Genomic DNA, 17,652 nt, shown 5'->3' on the forward strand with positions numbered 1-17,652 from the left:
AGTCAGTGGAATGAAACTCAAATTAGGAAGCTGTCTAGGACGTGCGATGCCCACATCCCAGGACTGCACTTCCACTGGAAGCAGTGGGCACAGGGGAGGAAACTGTGGCAGGACAGAGGAGCACAGTCTCCAGAACTGGCCACCAAGCGACGCATCCCACAAAGCGCCAACGGACGAGCATAGGTAACGTCTAGCGCGATGGGCTGCGGGCGCAGGCAAGCATCCCGAGGACCACCTGGAGGTGCTCGGTGCCCACGCCGCGAGGCCCGCAATGCTGACCACCGTAGGGTGTTCAGGGGACCAGTGGCCGGGCTCCCACCCTGCTCCGCACCTGCCACACCTGAGCCCGCTCAGGGCGCGCCAGTGGGAAGGAGTCTGCGCCTGCGCGCCCAGGACCGGACTTAGGAGACGCCGGAACCCTAGACACCAGGAGCCGGGGGCTCTGGGGAACCAGAGTGCCCAGGGACTCCGGACTCCCGGGCGCGCGGCCTGGCTGCGCGAGGAGTACCGCGCGCGTCGGGGCCAGTTGGTGGCTCCCAACTCGGGCCGTCCCCGCCGCCCACGCACTGGGCTGCCATAAGGACTGTCCCCGAGTCCCTGAGCCAGGACCCCGGTGTTCCCCGACGCCCGCCGTCGCCCGGCCCGCTCTCCAAACCTCACCTGTTTCGCGCCGCCGCCTCAGGCCTCGTCCGTGCCGCCCAGGCCCTGCACGGAGGACTCTCGGCGGCGACAGCCAATCGCGCGCGGCGCCGGGATTGCAGGCGGGGATAACGACGAGTCCGTCAGTCCTGGGGCGCGCCTGCTGATGTTCCCGACCAATGATGAGGCAGCTGACGGCCCCGAACCGCAAAGGGCGGGGCGGGCCGCCAGAGGGATGGCAAAGGGCGGAGCATGCTGACGTCAGTGGGCGGGACGGTAGCGCCTTGGTAGGGCGGGCAGCGCCTGGGGAGGAGTCGCGTTTTAGTCTCCTTGGGTTTAGGGTTCTGCGCCGCTATCCTAACCCCACCTAGCTCCAGGTGGGATCCAGTGGACCCAGGAGAACTGACCCCGCTGAAAGTGCGGTGGGCCCCTGTCCACGTCGCCTTCACTGCTTGTGTGCAGTTTTCGGGGGAAGCCCCGGATGTCCTTCACCGCAGGCTGCGGTTGATAAAAGCCAACCAAGTCTTCCCCGGGGAGAGTCCTCCCGCGGCCGCCTTTTCTCACATGCACAGTTTTGCAAATACTGATTTGTTCTTTGCCTTTTTACCCCGTTTTGAGACAGGGTCTCACTCTGGCCTGGAATTCACTATGTAGCCCAGACCGACCGACCTCAGCTTCCTAAGTTTGGGAATTACTATAGTGCTGGCTTTTATTTTTATAAATGTGTCTCTGTGCGGTTATGTGCATGAGTGTGCAAGTGCCTGCGGAGGTCGGAAGAGGGCATCAGATCCCCTGGAGCTGGAGTTACAGGCGGTGGTAAGCTGCCCAACATTGATGCTGGGAGTTGAACTCAGGTCCTTTGCAAGAACAGCAGAATCTTTTAACTGCCAGGCATCTCTTCAGCCCCTGGCATTTTTAAGTAAGGGTCTTGAGGCTGGAGAGACAATCAGTTGATAAAGTGCTTGCCAGGTAAGTATAAGGACCTGAGTTGGATCCCTGGAACCCCCCCCCCCCCAAAAAAAAAGAAAGGGAAACAAAACAGGACACGATTATGTCAAGGCTGGGGAGGTGGAAGAAGGATGATCCCTGGGGCTGGCTGGCTAGGCTAGCCTACTTGGCCAGCACCAGGCCAGACTCAAAAACCAAGGTAGATGACATCTGTGGAATACTACCAGCAGTTGTCCTTTGGCCCACATGCACACGTGGCCCACATGGCCTACATGAACACACCCACACATAAAGACAGGGCCACACCAGGTAGCCAAGGCTGGCCTGGAATCTCTAATACTGAGATTACAGTCACTACACCCACCTTGCTGCTGGCTTCTAATGGTCACCCAAGGTGCCTGCCTTTATGGAGTAAATGCTCAACAGTGTGTTAATTTGCCAGGTGCCTTTAATCTCAGCATTCGGGAATGCAGAGACAGGTGGAGCTCTATGAGATTGAGACCAGCTGGAGGTACAGGGTAGACCCTGTCTCTCAAACAAAAAAATGTGGTGATTTGTTCCTTTGGCAAGCTGAGGGACTTTTCTGTAACAATCATTAAAGGGTTGCCTGTGGCAAACATTTAAGTCCACTAGGCTAGTAAAGTGGGTGGACTTGGCAGGGCAGCATGGCTTTGAGAGCCTTGGCCCAGCTGGTGGACATCTGGGTAATTTCACTGTGTTGCTATTATGAATGAAGCCTCTGTAGTATTCAAGGCAGGAGTCTGTGTGGACATTTGTCTTTTTTTTTTTTTTTTTTTTTTTGATAGGGAATCAACACTGTCACCTTGGCTGGCCTCACACTCACCACCTTCTGCCTCCACCTCCCAAATTCTGGGATTACTAGAATGAGCTATTACACCTGGCAATTTTTATGGTTGTTTGTTATTATTGCTTGGTTTTTGTTTTGTTTTGTTTTGTTTTTTAGTCTTTTTGAGACAGGGTCTCCCTGTAGCCCCAGCTGTCCTGGAACTCTGTGGACCAGGCTGGCCTTGAACTCAGAGATCCATCTACCTCTGCCTCCCGAGTGATGGGATTAAAGGCGTGCACCACCACACCCGGCTGGTTTTGTTTTTTTTTAAAAGGGTCTCACTGTAGCCCTGGGATTCACATAGATCTGCCTCTACCTCTTAAGTGTTGGGATTAAAGGTGTGTTACCACCACACAGCTATTTTTGTGGGTTTTTTTTTTTTTTTTTTTTGTCTTTTTGAGACAAGGTCTCCCTGTAGCCCCAGCTGTCCTGGAACTCACTATGTAGACCAGGCTGGCCTCAAACTCAAAGATCCGCCTGCCTCTGCCTCCCAAGTGCTGGGATTAAAGGCGTGCACCATCATGCCTGGCTACTTTTGTGTTTTTTGAGACAGGGCCTTAATGCAGCCCAGGCTGTCTTTGAACTTGCCTCTACCTCTGAAGTGCTGAGATTAAAGGCATGTGTGTGCTGCCATACTTGGTTTATGTAATACTAAGGAGTGATCTCAGGGCCTTGCGTATGTTAGGTGGGGACTCTCCCAACTGATGAACTATATCGTAGCCCATTTTAAAAAATATTTTTTTATTTTTATGTATATGAGTGTATTGCCTGCATGTACGTGTTGCACTACCCACGAAGGTCAGAAGAGGGCATCTGATCCCCTGGAACTGGAGTCATAGATGCTATGTTAGCTGCCATGTAGATGTTGGAATCAAATCCGGGCCCTCTGCAAGAGCAGCCAGTGCTCTTAACTGCTGAGCCATCTCTCCAAGCACCATTTTGGATTTTAAAGAGCTCATTAGTAGCCAAATCTGGTTGCTCAGGCCTGTCATCCTGGCTACTTGGGAGGTTAAGGCAGGAGGTGCACAACTTAAGGCCAGTCTGGGCAATTTAGTGAGATTGTCTAAAAATTAAAAGAGGGTTGGGGTATAGCTCAGTGGTAGAGCACCTGCCTAGAGTCCCCAGAGAAGGGCTAGGGTGTGGCTCATTGGTAGAACCCCTTCTAGAATCCCCCAGTGAGGTGGATTCTCTAGAGTCAGGGCTCAGTGTAAAATGCTCACCCAGTGTTTGTAAGACTCTGGGTTCAAGCCCTAATTTCATGGAAGATCAAGTAATCAATAATGCACTTGCTCTGATGGTGTTACTGTCACAACCCTGACTTAGATCTGCTGTCCAGTCAGATCTGTTTGGGGAGGATAGCTACAATATAGTTGTGCCCCCAGAGCCCAGTGCCTGGGCCTCCCACTCCAGAAGACGTGCAAGTCCTGGGACTCTACCTTGTCCACAGTAGAGGGAGTGTCCCATAAGGCCTGGGTCTGTCCGACATGTTAGGGAGCAGTTAAGAAGCAGGCAGGAAGGTCTGAGTTCTGTGCCCTCAGAGACATACCTGGGTCTGTGTTCCTCTGCCTGCTTGGCTGGCTGATCAGCCTCTCTTCCAAGGAGGATGCTGGCAACATGCCCTGCCTCAAGTGTCTGTCCTGGTGACTCCTCACGCTTCCCAGTGCTGCCTCACAGTGAGAAATAGGGCCATTGCTATTTCCCTAGAAGGTAAAGGAAGGCTGCTTTGGCAGTGTGGCTAGGCAGGCAGATACCGAATGTTCACTGTCTGCAGTGGGATTGCAAGGGCCAGACTCCCAGGAGGCCATAATGAGACAAATGAGGGTACTGACTTCTCCTTGGGGCAATGAGCAGGTGGTAAGCTTTGTTAGAGCTCTGCTGACAGTCGGTTAAGATCACTACTAAGATGGGAGTGTATATCACTCCCTGCAAGGCTTAGGGAAATGATGTAAGATAGGATGGGGAGGAGTGCTGTTACATGCTGTCTTCTGAACATCATGTGGCCTTTGCACTCATGAACTCTCAGCAGTTGTGGTGACCTGCAAGAGACCTGCACAAGATGTGGGGTGGGGCTCATGAGACACTGCCCCTGCCCCCGCCCCCGCCCTTCCTGAGGCGTGATTGACAGCTAGTAGCTGCTGGGGAAGATGGAGGTTTTCTTCAGTGGTATAACCCCTGGTAAGTTGCTCGTGATCTAGTAAGTGACTCCCCACCTTCACACAGGCAACCCTAATGATGCTTAGTGGACCACAAAAAAGACATAAAAATAAGAGAGGGACTTGTTGGAAGAAGGGGCTCACAGGACTGGAAGGGGGTGAGCAAAGGAAACAGAGGGTGAAAAGGACCAAAATATATTTATGTATGGAATTGTCAAAGAATTAAAAAAAATTTTTTTTTAAGACAGAGTCTCACTGTATAGCCCTGGCTGGCCTGGAAGTCACTCTGTAGAATAGATTGTCCCTGTGCCACTACCATGCCCATCGGTAAAAAAATTTTTTTTGAATGAGCTGGAGAGATGGCTCAGGGTAAAGGTGCTTGCTGATAACCCTGATGACATGAGTTCAATCCTCAAGTACCACATGGGGAAAAAGAGAGCCAGCTCCTGAAAGTTGCCCTCTGACCTCCACAGAAGTACCATGGCATATGCCACACACAAATGTTATTTAAAGGTTTATTTCATTTTAAATTGTGTGTGTGTTACTATGGGGATGGGAATATGTGCATGTGTGTGCAGGTGCCTGTGGAGGCCAGAAAAAGGTGTCAGATCCCCTGGAGATGGAGTTACAGGTAGTTGTGAAGCATTCAACATGGATGCTGGAAACTGAACTAGGTCCTCTGCAAGAGCAACAGGTACTGTAACCACTGAACCATCTCTTGAGCCTCTAGATAAAATTTTTAAACAAGTAAAAAAAAGCTGGACATGGTGACCTTTAATCCCAGCACTCAAGAGGCAAAGACAAGAAGATCTCAGTGAGTTTGAGGCCAGCCTGGTCTACATAGCAGGTTCCAGGCTATCCAGAAGTTTGTAGATTCTGTCTCAAATTTTTTTTTATTGTTTTTGTTTTTGAGCTCCATCAAAATATTTTTGTAAATTTTTATTGAATTTTTGTGTATTTCATATGGAACAATTTGTACCCCCTTCCCCATTGGCATAGCTCCCCACTCACATGCACACCCACTGGAGTTCATACATTGTGTCATTTGTGTTAAGGCCTATCCTGTTAAGTTAGTGTCCCCAGATGTGCCTCAGTGCAAGTTCATCTACTGAGGTCTAGTCAGCCTATCTAGAATCCCTCCCTTTAAGAAGATCAGCTCTGGGGGCTGAAGAGATGGCTCAGCAGTTAAGAGCACTGACTGCTCTTGGAGAGGACCTTGGTTTGATTCCCAGCACCCACATGGCAGCTAACAACTGTCAGTAACTCCAGTTCCACAGGATCCGAGGCCTTCTTTTGACCTCTTGAGGCATGTGCAACATGGTGTATTTACACAAATGCAGGCAAAACACTTATACACATAAAATAAAAATATTTTTTTAAAAAACGATCAGCTCTTCCTCACCCAGCAGTAATTGGCTGCCAATAATTCTTCAACTAAGATTGGGGTCTGCTGCCCATTTCCACAGTTCTGTGCTGGGTTTTTGTCTGCTTGAGTTTGTGTGGGTCCTGTGCATGCTGACACCACTGATATAGGTTCCTATGAGCAAGGTCCCAGGAGCCAGTAGGACTGTATTTCCATATGGTCATGTACCTCCCCCTGGCTCTTACAATCTTTCCATCCCTTCTTCTGAAATGGTCCCTGAGCCCTGGCTGGGTGGGAATTTAATATAGGAGCCCTGGCCCAGGACCCACATTCTGCAGACTCTTACTCTCTATGCTTTGGCCATTTGTGACCTTTTGTGTTCCTGGCCCTCTGTTGCATGAGGGAGCTTCACTGATGAGAACTGAGAGATACATTAAAATAAAATTAAATCACTGGCTTGGCTGGAAAAGGCACTTGCCACACAAGCCTGATGACCTAAATTCAGTTCCTGTAATTCATGGAGGAAAGCGGGAACCAAATTCCCAAAAGTTGTCCATTGACATGCACATACACACAAACACAAACACACACACACAATAAAGAATTTTAAAAAACCACTACTAAGGTTCATGATAAGTTCTTCCAATCCTTATTGTTAATAGCATTTTCCTGTACATAAGCAGATATTGGGGATGGAGCATGTAATTCCCTAATTGGCAGCTTTTAGAGTCTCTTTTGCTGCCCTGACCAAAGGAATTGTTATGTCAGCACTTGTGGTATGGAACACTCCACAGGCACCATGTGAAAACTAAACAATCACTGCTGATTGCTCTGCCTCCTGAAAGCTCAACCTCAGTCAACCATGTTTCCATTTGTACTGAACTCTCACAATAAAAACAAAAAAAAACAAATAGGGCTGGGGTGGGGACATAGCTCAGTCAGTAAAGCCAAGTGCTGGCTGCACAAGGTGAGGACTGGAGTCCAGACCCTCAAAACCTCTGTGAAACGTGCGTGGGCATGGCGTTGCACCTGTAATCCCAGCAGGTAGCAGGCAGAAAAGATCCCCAGAGCAAGCTGGCTAGCTAGACCAGCCTAATTGGGGAGCTCTGGTTCAAGAGACAGACCCTGTTACAAAAATAAGGTAGAGAGTGATCGAGGAAGTCATCCAAAGTCAGCTTCTGTGCATATGTGTGCCCTGCACGCACCTGCATATATGCAAACAAGCACATGCATGCACACCACACACACAGGACAGGGATACAGTTTAGTGGTAGAGCACTTAACATGTGCAAGCAAAGGCCCTAATTTGATCACCAGCACTGCAAAATAATTAAAAATACAAAAGGAGGGGCTAGAGAGATGGTTCAGTGGTTAAGAGTGCTTGTTGCTCGTCCTGAAGATCCACACTCAGTTCCCAGCAGCCACTTCAGGGGACTCACAATTGCTTAACAACTCCAGCTCCAGGGGATTCAATGCCCCCTTATGGCCTCTGTCAGCACCTGCACTCACCTGCACACATTCACATGAGTAGGAAAAAAATACAAAAGAGGGGGGGTGCTCAGTGATAGAACACTTGCTTAGCATGCCAGCAGCCCTGAGTCCAATCCCCAGTGCTTCTAAATAAATAATGCTTCTGTGAACCTCAGGTGACACTGCAACCATTTCTACTAGGCCAGAGGGAGAGCATTTCCTCTGGTGGCCTTTTGGAGGGATTGTAGTGATTGTGATGCTAAAGCCACTGCGGTGGTTGGTGCAAACACAAAACTACTTTTGCGTGAGAGGTTTCCCATGGTTGGTGCATGTTAGGGTTCCAAATAGCAGCTCCCCCCTGCCCCCCCCCCCCCCTCCCCTGGCCTCTGCATTCCCGCCCCGTCTGGCCCGCCGCTTGCGGGCGGCGGGGTCCACTCGGCTCGGTGCGTGCTCTTTTTCATTTCATAGGTGGAAGGCAGGCCTAGAAAGTCTCCAGGCCCGGCGGGATGTTCCTACCTGCTTCCCACTCCCTGATTCCACACCCTAAAGCCCCCATATGTAAAGTCCCAGCTCACAACCCGTGGACATCTTTCCTGGACATCTTTCCTTCCCTGACATCCTTCCCTTCCTTCCCCCTTCCCCCTTCCCCCTTCTCCCTTCCCTTCCCTTCCATCTTTCCCTTTGTGGACATCTTTCCCTTCCCGAGGGAAAGGTGCCCCGTGCGAAATAAATCTGTGTCCCACTGAGGATTCCATCTGAGCCTCTGTGCCTCATCCATCCACTCGTGCCTTCTCCATCTGAGCCGCTCGCTCCCGCCCATTCTCTACCTATCAGTGCAAACACCACTTCTGTGGCCATATAAGTAGGCTGTAGGGCACACATGGCGGGTCACCTGGATACACCCTCCTGTGCACCCACCCTAGGTCCAGTAAAGTTTCTTTCCTGTGGACTTGTCTACTTTTCCCAGTGCAGGTTGGACTGGAAGGAAGAGTGGTGGAGATGGAGAAGTGGAGTGGCACTGGTGGTGTCCACAGCAGAGCACGGCAGTATCCAAGCTCCTGGAGCAGAGTGGGTGGCTGCTGGAGACTCATGGCCAGCGGCAGCAAAAGCCAAAGACAGGAACTTTGAGGAGAGACCACGGCACTAATAAGCAGCCAAGAAACAAAACAAAACAAAAAAACAGGCAGGAAGCAGCCAAGGCAGAAGCAAAGAAGGGCTGGAGAGTTAGAGAAGACACGCAGGCCCTGGTGGAGGGAAGAGTTCCAGAGAGCTGTCAAGCCTGCAGGGACAGGGCCCCACCACCACAGGCCTGGGAGCTGTACATGGCTGCTATTGAGGGCTGAGGAACCCCACAACTAGGCCCTTCCAGAAGCTGGGACACCAGCTCCTGCTGGAGGCTGAAGACTCTTGACTTCCTAGCCCTATGTAATGCAAACTGGCGTGGTGATGCACACCCATGATCCCAGCCCTTGAGAGGCCAGGATTCAGGACTTTCCCAAAATAGCAAAACAAAAACAAAAACAAAAAAGCAGCCCTACCACTAGAGGGTGCCACCTGTGGCTGCCACACCCAGCTGTCCTAAGGTCAGGACATACAAAGAGCTGCCACAGACCAGCACTTTTTTGAGACAAGGTCTCATGTAACCCAGGCTAGCCTTGAATTGCTCAGCATGACTTCGAACATCTTATACTCCTGCTTCCTACCCCTGAGTGCTGGGGTAGCACTTGTGGGGAGCATCACACAAGTTTATGGGGTGCTGGGTATGGACCCCAGGGCTTCTGTAAGTAAAAGCACTGAGTTCTTACCTGGAACTCCAGCCCTTTTTTGCTTTCAAGACTAGCCATTAAGAAGCATCTCCTCACCTGCCCACCCATGAGTCCACCCAGTTAGAGGCAAAGGCCTCCAGGCACCTGATTAGTAAGGATAGCACTCTTTGCCACTAGCTTATACCTCCACTTTGGCAGCCAGATCTGCCTTTCAGTTGTAAACAGAACTGGGCTGAGAAACCTGAGCTGGAGGCTTCCTGCCACCTGGATCAGGTGCTGCTGGAGGATCAGATCAGGCCAGGAGAGAAGGGAGGACAAGTTACAGACTCAGGAAATCCCTCTCTGTTAAGAAAGCAATCTGACTTCCCAGTGCTGGATCTCCCCACTGCCTTCTGGTTTCTGCTTTGGGGCAGGAGGCACCACAAAGGAAGTGGTTTTGCACTGGGTGGTTGTTCCCTGCGGCCAGCAAGGGCGGCTCCCAGTCAGGGTGTGCTTCTGGGTGCAGCCTGGAGGAGCACAAGCAACAAGTCAGAGCTTGGACAAGGGCAGCTTTGACCTGCGTTTCCAAAGCAGAACCCAGAAACCCACGCATCAGCCTGTGGTGTAGTTCAACAATGATCCTGGGCTCCATCCTAGCATCTGAAGCAAGAAGCAAAAACAAAAACCCACAAGCCAATGATTACGACTGACAAAGGTCTCTGTTACTGTGATTCTCCTTTGCAGTGCTGCAGAAGGACCCCTTGGTCTCTGGCATGCCTGGTAGGCTTGAACTATGCTCACAGTCCCTTGCAGGGGAGTTTAGAGCACTTGCTCTACCGTGGAGCCACATCCTTAAGCCCTCACTGGTGGATTCTAGGCAGGAGCTCTACCACTGAGCCACAGCCCTTGCCACTCACTGGGGGATCCTAGGCAAATTTTTAAATTACTTAAATTTTGTGTGTATGTGAGTGCAAGGGCCAAGATCAGAGGACAACTTTGTGGAGCTGGTTCTCTCCCATCTTTAAGTGAGTTCCAGGGATAGAACTGAGATTACCAGGCTTGCATGGCAAAGCACCTTTGCCTGATAAACCGTCTGGCAGGCTGCCATCACTGGAGGACTCAGTAGTCCCAGATGGTCTGGAACTCACTATGTAGAGCAGGCTGGCCTTGAACTCAGAGATCCGCCTGCCTCTGCCTCCTGAGTGCTGGGATTAAAGGCACACAATACCACACCCCAAGCTCCTCTTTTTAGTTTTTTTAAAAGATCTGTGCCATCTCTCCAGCCCCTCTCTTTTTACTTTTTGATACAGGCTCTCACTAAGGTACTCAGGCTGTCCTGGAATTCACTCTGATTCCAGGCAGGCCTTAAACTCATGATCCTCTTGTCTCAGCTTCCCAGGTAGCTGAGATTACAGGTATGCACCAGCAGGCATGGCTGAACCTACTACAGGTTAGCAAACTGAACTCAAGTTACCTGGAAAAAAAGCCACACCTATGTTGGCGATTCTACAGCTGAATGGCTAAAAAGCCTGTGATGGTGGAGGTTGGAATGTTGCAGATCCAGAGCCAAATTATCATGAGCTGCCTTCAGCCCACTTGTTAGCTGTTTATCACTCCTCTCTGACCTTACAGGTATGATTATCAGGTAAATTCTTTTGAAGTGTGTTAACAGATCTCTTCCACCAACCCAAAGGTTAGGAATGTTACCAGATAACATTTGAGGCCTATAACAGAGATTTCCCCCACTTTGCTATAACCATCTTATCTCATGTTTCCACCAATGTATTTAAAAACAAAAACAAAAACATTTGTTTATTTTATATGTGTGCAGGGGGCAGGACAGGTGTGGAGGTCAAAGGACAACTTATGATAGCACTCTTCTTCCACTATATGGGTCCGGGAGATCAAACTAAGTCTGCAGGCTTGCTGGTAAGCCTTTACCTACTGAGCCATCTCATCGGCCCCAACAATGTATTGCTGCTCTTGAAGGGGACCTGAGTTTGGTTTACAGTGCCTACAAGGCAGCTCATAATCATCTGTAACTCCACTTCCAGGGGATCCAACACCTTCTTGCCTCTGCCAATATTGTATGCACCTGGTGCACTTACAGTCAAGCAGGCAAAACATTCATATACATAGAGAAAAAAGTAATTAAAGGTATCTTGGGGTTGAAGAGATGGCTCAGTGGTTAAGAGCACGTGCCACTCTTCCAGATGGACCCAGGTTCAGTTCCCAGGACCCACATGGCAGCTAACAACTGTCTGTAACTCCAGTTCCAGGAAGCCAACATCTTTTCCTAGCCTCCACGGACATTGCACACACATAGTGCACTTTCTCCAAGCAGGCAAAACACCCATACACATAAAATAAAAATAAAACATTTTTTAATTAAAGGTGTCTTGATTTAAGCCTGGCAAGATGGTAGAGTGGTGGGTCAAGGTGCTTGCTGCCAAACCTAACAACCTGAGTTTGATCCTTAGATCCCACATGGTGGGAAGATAGAACCAAGTTGTCCTTTGACCTCCACATGTGGCATGAGCACCCATACACATAACATATAACCACAAAGTAAACATATAACCAAAGATTTAAGTGTCTTGATTTGTAATTGTCTTTGTTACTATAAAAAATTCACAAAACTGTTACCATTTCTGTCCTGGTTTGCTTCTCCATTGCTGTGACAAAACACTCTGACCACTACCAACTTGGGGAGGAAAGGGTTTATTTATCTTACATCTCCCAGGTCGCAGTTCATGAGGGAGCCTAAGGTAGGAACTCAGGGCAGGAACCTGGAGGCAGGAGCTGGAGCACAGGCCATGGAGGAACACTGCTTAATGGCTTGTTCCCCGGGCCCCTGCTCAGCCTGCTTTCTTATGCAACATAGGCCCACCTGCCCAGGGGTGGCACCACCCACAGTGGGCTGGGCCCTCCCACATCACTCATCAAGAAGATGCCCCTCAGATATGGCCACAGGCCAGTCCAATAGAGGCAATTCCCCAATTGAGGCTCCCTCAACCCAGGTGTGTCAAATTGAGCTATCCAGCACAATGTCAGAATGTGTAATTTGGGGTAACCTAAATTTGTGTCCCCAGGCCATGGGCACTCATATTTGGCTTTAGACTAAACTGCCTCTTTCAGGTCAGAGTTGTGCTTTTGTGCTGAGAAAACCCACAGAGAAATATGTGGGGCCCCATTTCTTTGTAAGTAAAGAGGACCTCACTCAAGCTGGGTGTGGTGATGCATGCCTACAGTACCAGCACTTGAGATGCAGAAGTAGGAGAGTTGTAAGTTGGAAGCCAGCAGGAAGGATGTCTGGTTTCCTCACCCTCAGGAGAAGCCCTTGCTAGGCCACACTGCCTGGGTCACCCACCTACCTGCTCTAGCACCTGCTGAAGCTGGTGGGCAATCTCAAGGCTCAGCAACCCCAACAGTCAGTATCTAACCATGCCATCTTGGGCAGGACCCTGGCTCTCTACTCTCCTGGGATCCTTCCTGCCTGACTTCCACATGTGGGTGTCTCTCAATGTTGGCTGGCTGTGAATGAGCCCTGGCTGTTCTCTGATCTTCCTGGGCATCTTGTGTTACTGCCAATTTGACATTTCTAAGTTCTAATTCCTGGTCTCATCTTGTCATCTCCTCTTAGGGTGTTCCTTAAACCAATCAAGAAAAACCAGTTTTGCCCAGCATGGTGATGCACAATTTTAGTCTCAGCACTTGGGAGGCAGAGGCAGGCAGATCTTTGTGAGTTCAAGGTCAGCCTGATCTACAAAGCAAGTTCCTAGCCAGCTGGGGCTACAGGGAGAACCTGTCTCAAAACAAAAGAAAAAGAAAAAAACTGTTTCTTGTGCTCCTTGAGTCAAAAGACCTGAAAGCATCCTTTGCTGTCCACCCTCAAGTGATACACTTGCTGTCCCTGGAACACAGATCCAGTGCCATGGTGATCAGGGCAGTAGTCCTAGCTCTCAGGAGCAAGATGCTAGTAAGGCTGCAGCAGTCTGCCCAGAGAAGCTCACACATAAGTCTTTTCAGTAAGGTTTGCTATACCAAGAAAGGACGTCAAGGAGCTGGGCGTGGTTGTGCATATCTTTAGTCCTAACACTCGGGAGGCAGAGGCAGGCGGATCTCTGTGAGTTCAAGGCCAGCTGGGGCTAGAGGAAGACCCTGTGTCAAAAAGGCCAAAGAGAAAAAAGGAGTGGGAAGGAGAGCATCAGAAACAATAGAATATGGAGAGATCAAAACATGATGGTGGGGGCTGGAGAGATGGCTCAGTGGTTAAAAGCACTGGTTGTGAGGACCAGGATTTGGTTCTCAAGGCGGATCTCTGTGAGTTCAAGGCCAGCTGGGGCTACAGGAAGACCCTGTGTCAAAAAGGCCAAAGAGAAAAAAGGAGTGGGAAGGAGGGCATCAGAAACAATAGAATATGGAGAGATCAAAACATGATGGTGGGGGCTGGAGAGATGGCTCAGTGGTTAAAAGCACTGGTTGTGAGGACCAGGATTTGGTTCTCAGCACCTAGATAGTGGCTAACAACCATCCATAACTCCAGTTCCAGGGGATTTGATGCCCTCTTCTTTTCTCATCGAGTACTGCATGACATGGGTGCATGTATATTTAATACACTTACATCCAATACACTCATACACATAAAAAATAAAAAATAATAAAAACATTAAAGCCTGGGGAAGAGCTTCATTTAGAGTGAGAATAAGCTGGGTATCATGGTGCACACCTTTAATCCCAGCACTCAGGAGAGTAGGTGGATCTCTGTGAGTTCAAGGCCAGCCTGGTCTACACAGTGAGCTCTAGGCTAGTCAGGGCTATGTAGAGACCCTATCTTAAAAACAAACAAATAGGGAACTGAAGAGATAACTCAGCAGTTAAGAGTACTGACTGCTCTTGCAGAGGACACAGGTTCAGTTCTCAGCACTTATATGGCAGCTAACAGCCATCCTGAATGCAGCCCTCTTTCAGCCTCTGAGGGCATTGCACACACATGTATGTACATGCATGCAAAATACTCATGCACACAGAATAAAAATAAAATGAACAAAAAAGCGAGCGAGAGAGAAGAGACTCCATCTGAGGATGGCAGTGAGAGGCCAGAAGAGCCTCTTCAGAGAGCATCCTTCAGAGGGTCTCCCCAGCACCCCCTGAAGTCTCTTGGAACCCTTCCCACCTAAAACAAAGGTCTGACTTTTTATAACTTTTCAGAGGTGGTGGTGGTGGTGGTGGTGGTAAGTTTCACATCACATGATTTATCTCAGCATAACATATATAACAAGGAACATGGAGGAGCCACATGCCATCAACTGAGAGCTGCCAGGTCACAGCACAGACTGCTTCCTAACTCTGTCCCAGAGAGAGCCATAGGGAGGCGTGGCCTCATCAGGCTATGGGATCCAGTGTGAGGGTACAGACCCCCATTCTGCCACACACACACACACACACAATCATTGAGTGCAATAAAATCTTTTAAAGAGGAGGAAGAGGAAGAAAGGAGGGAAGGGAAGAAGGAAGGAGAAGAGAAAGAAGAAAAGAAAGATCCAGAATCCAAGCATGCCTATTCTCTCAGCTGCCTGGCCTCTGGCCACATCACCCAGGTCCTGGCTATGGGCCCTCTCAGCTAACCTCTACAGTCCTGCTGTCAGCCTTCAAATCCTCTCACAGTGGCTTGAAAGGTCCTATGTGGGATCTTTCAGGCCCAGCTCCTTGAGGTATTCTGGCCACATTCTTACTTCGTGGGTTTTTTGTTTGTTTCCTTTCTTTCTCTTCCTTCTTTCCTTTCTTTACTTTTATCTTTTTTTTTTTTTTGGTCTTTTTGAGACAGGGTCGCCCTGTAGCCCCAGCTGTCCTGGAACTCACTATGTAGACCAGGCTGGCCTTGAAACTCACAGAGATCCACCTGCCTCTGCCTCCTGAGTGCTGGGATTAAAGGTGTGTGCCACCACACCCAGCAATTTATCTTTATGTCTGTAAAATATGGAAGTGCACTGATGCATGCAATGCCAATGGAGGCCAGAAGAGGGCGTTGAACCCCCTGGAACTGGAGTTAGTTGTTAGCTGCTATATGGGTGTTAGAATTGAACCTGGGTCCTCTGCAAGAGCAGCCAGTGCTCTTAGCCGCTAAGCCATCTCTCCAGCTCTCATTGTTTTCCTTTCTAAAATTTAAAAATTACATTTATTGGGCATGGTGACACACCTTTGATCCTAGCACTCGGGAGACAGAGGCAGGTGACTCTCTGTGAGTTCAAGACCAGCCTGGTCTACATAGTGAGTTCTAGGCTAGCTTGGGCTACAGGGAGACCGTCTCAAAAACACAAAAAATTACATTTATTTTTATTTTCATGTGTGTATGTGTGTGCATGCATGCACACATGTGCCACAACACACATGTGGAGGTCAGAGGACAACTTGCAGGCATCCCTTCTCTCCTTCCACCATGTAGGTCTCAGGGATCGAATTCAGGTCATCAAGCTTGGAGGCAGGCACCTTTATCTACTGAGTTGTCTTGTTGGCCCACCTCATTGTTTTTCAATGGTGGAATTCACATCACAGGAAGTTAACCATTTTATGAAAATGTGCTATAATAGAAAACAACATGGCAGTTCCTAAAACAATTAAAAATAGGCCCGTGTGGCGCACACCTTTAATCCCAGCACTCAGGAGGCAGAGGTAGGCAGATCTCTGTGAGTTCAAGGCCAGCCTGGTCTATATAGTGAGCTCCAGGCCAGCTGGGGCTACTGGGAGACCCTGTCTCAAAAAAAAGAGCTCCCCCAGAAAAAAATAGGGCCCAACGACTCAGCTCTGTATAGAGTACTTTTCTAGCAAGGACAAAGGGCCCAGGCTATCCTTGTACTATGTAGTTGAGGATGACCTTGAACTCCTGATCCTCCTGCTTCCACCTGCTGAGTGCTGGGATTGTAGACCTGTACCACTGTGCCTGGTTTCTGTGGTGCTGGGTATGGAACCCAGAGCTTCATGCATGCTAGGCAAGGCCTCTATCCACAGGGCTGCTCTCCCAGCTCCATGGGCTCACATTTAATTTAAAAATGGCAGTGGCATGTGAGTCTTTCCCTCTTACAATGCAGCAACATGTTCACACACCATTTTCTGGTCTGAAGACAGTTCTCTGAATGGCCACAGCTTCTGCCACTGCTCTTCCTGATGTGCAAGGCGACAGGACACTTCTGAACATGGGAGTCTTGGCCAGCCCCGTGCTTCTTATAGCTGGCACTGGCCCTCTCTGGCAGCCCCTGGTGTTTAGTTTCTAGCTCTCAAAATATGTCCCTACATTTCTATCTCTAGGGTTATTTTAGCTGCCCAGCTGTCTGTTAATCAGGTCTTTTGCATCTATAAATTCATTGTGTAGGCAATCTAGAATGTCTGTGGGTTTTTGTTGCTATTTTAGTTTTTTTAAAAATATATTTTATTATTTTGATGTGTGTGTGTATTGCCTGCATGTAACTGCACCTGTGTGGTGCAATGTCTGCAGAGGTCAGAAGAGGGTGTTAGATCCCATGGAACTAGAGTTATAGATGGTTGTTAGCCAGGATGTGGGTGCTGGGAACTGAACCCAGGTCCTCTGCAAGAGCAGCCAGTGCTCTTGATTGCTGTACCACCTCTCCAGTCTTATTTTTTAAAAAATCTTGAACTTCTGATCTTTCTCCTCAATCCCTAGTAGTGCTCTACCACTGAGCCAAGCCCCCATCCCCTCACTGTAGAGGACATAGCAACACTTTTAGTGTGTCCGTTAAAGGAAAACTCTTTCTGGTCAAGAGAATTGAACCTGCAGCCTGGCTGGACACCTAACATTCCAGTTGGGCCAGGTCCACAACCTGATCAAGGACCACCCCTCAGGAAGGAGGGACCACTCCTAGAAGGCAGGTTCACCTTAAGCCATACTAACAAGATGGGGGAAATAATTATCCCTTTGATACAGGGGAGAAGCAGTGTACCCTAGAGGGTTCTTAGTCTCATTCATAAAAGAATTTAAGAATGGACCCAAATGGAAGCTCTAGGACAATTTTATTATAATTTAAAGGAAAATCCTCAGCTGGGTGTGGTGGTGCACACTTTTGATCCCAGGCCTCAGGAGTCAGAGTCAGGCAGATCTCTGTGAGTTCAAGGCCAGCCTGGTCTACCTAGTGAGTTCCAGGCCAGCTGGGGCTACAGGGAGACCCTGTCTCAAGAAGACCAAAAAAAAAAAAGAAAAAGAAAAAAGAAAAATCCTCAGGGCAGCCAAGTTGTAAATCTCAGCAGCTGTCTTGAGGAGTAGAATGGGGGAAAAGATAAAAAGCCATGAAGCCATGCAGATTGAGCCTCCATGTGTTGTACCTCATCCACTGGACCCCAAAAAGACCACTGAGGACCCAACACACCAAAATGCAAAAGCAAAGGTTTATGGTTTATTCGGGCTTAAGCTCGGGCTCTCAGACCTCACCAACTCAACGGATCCGTGTTGAGAGCCCAGAGTAAGGGAGAGTGGAG

The 17,652-nt window shown here is 49.2% G+C and overlaps 1 protein-coding gene across 5 annotated transcripts in view; it reads right to left on the reverse strand.

Annotated features, from left to right (window-relative positions):
* The window catches only part of Sun1 (Sad1 and UNC84 domain containing 1), a 56,467-nt gene extending 55,659 nt beyond the window's left edge, over window positions 1-808 (reverse strand). For 3 of the 5 annotated variants that reach the window (XM_029555147.1, XM_008851444.3, XM_008851442.3), the window contains exon 1: window positions 661-792. The gene's annotated coding sequence lies outside the window, so the exon portion shown is untranslated. Of the gene's footprint in view, window positions 1-660 lie in introns of all 5 variants that reach the window. The other 2 variants (XM_008851445.2, XM_029555148.1) reach the window with 2 other exon arrangements.
* Window positions 809-17,652: the final 16,844 nt, after the last annotated feature.

This window comes from Nannospalax galili, unplaced genomic scaffold (genome assembly GCF_000622305.1).
Source record: "Nannospalax galili isolate Female #2095 unplaced genomic scaffold, S.galili_v1.0 scaffold664, whole genome shotgun sequence".
NCBI classification, from domain to species: domain Eukaryota; kingdom Metazoa; phylum Chordata; class Mammalia; order Rodentia; family Spalacidae; genus Nannospalax; species Nannospalax galili.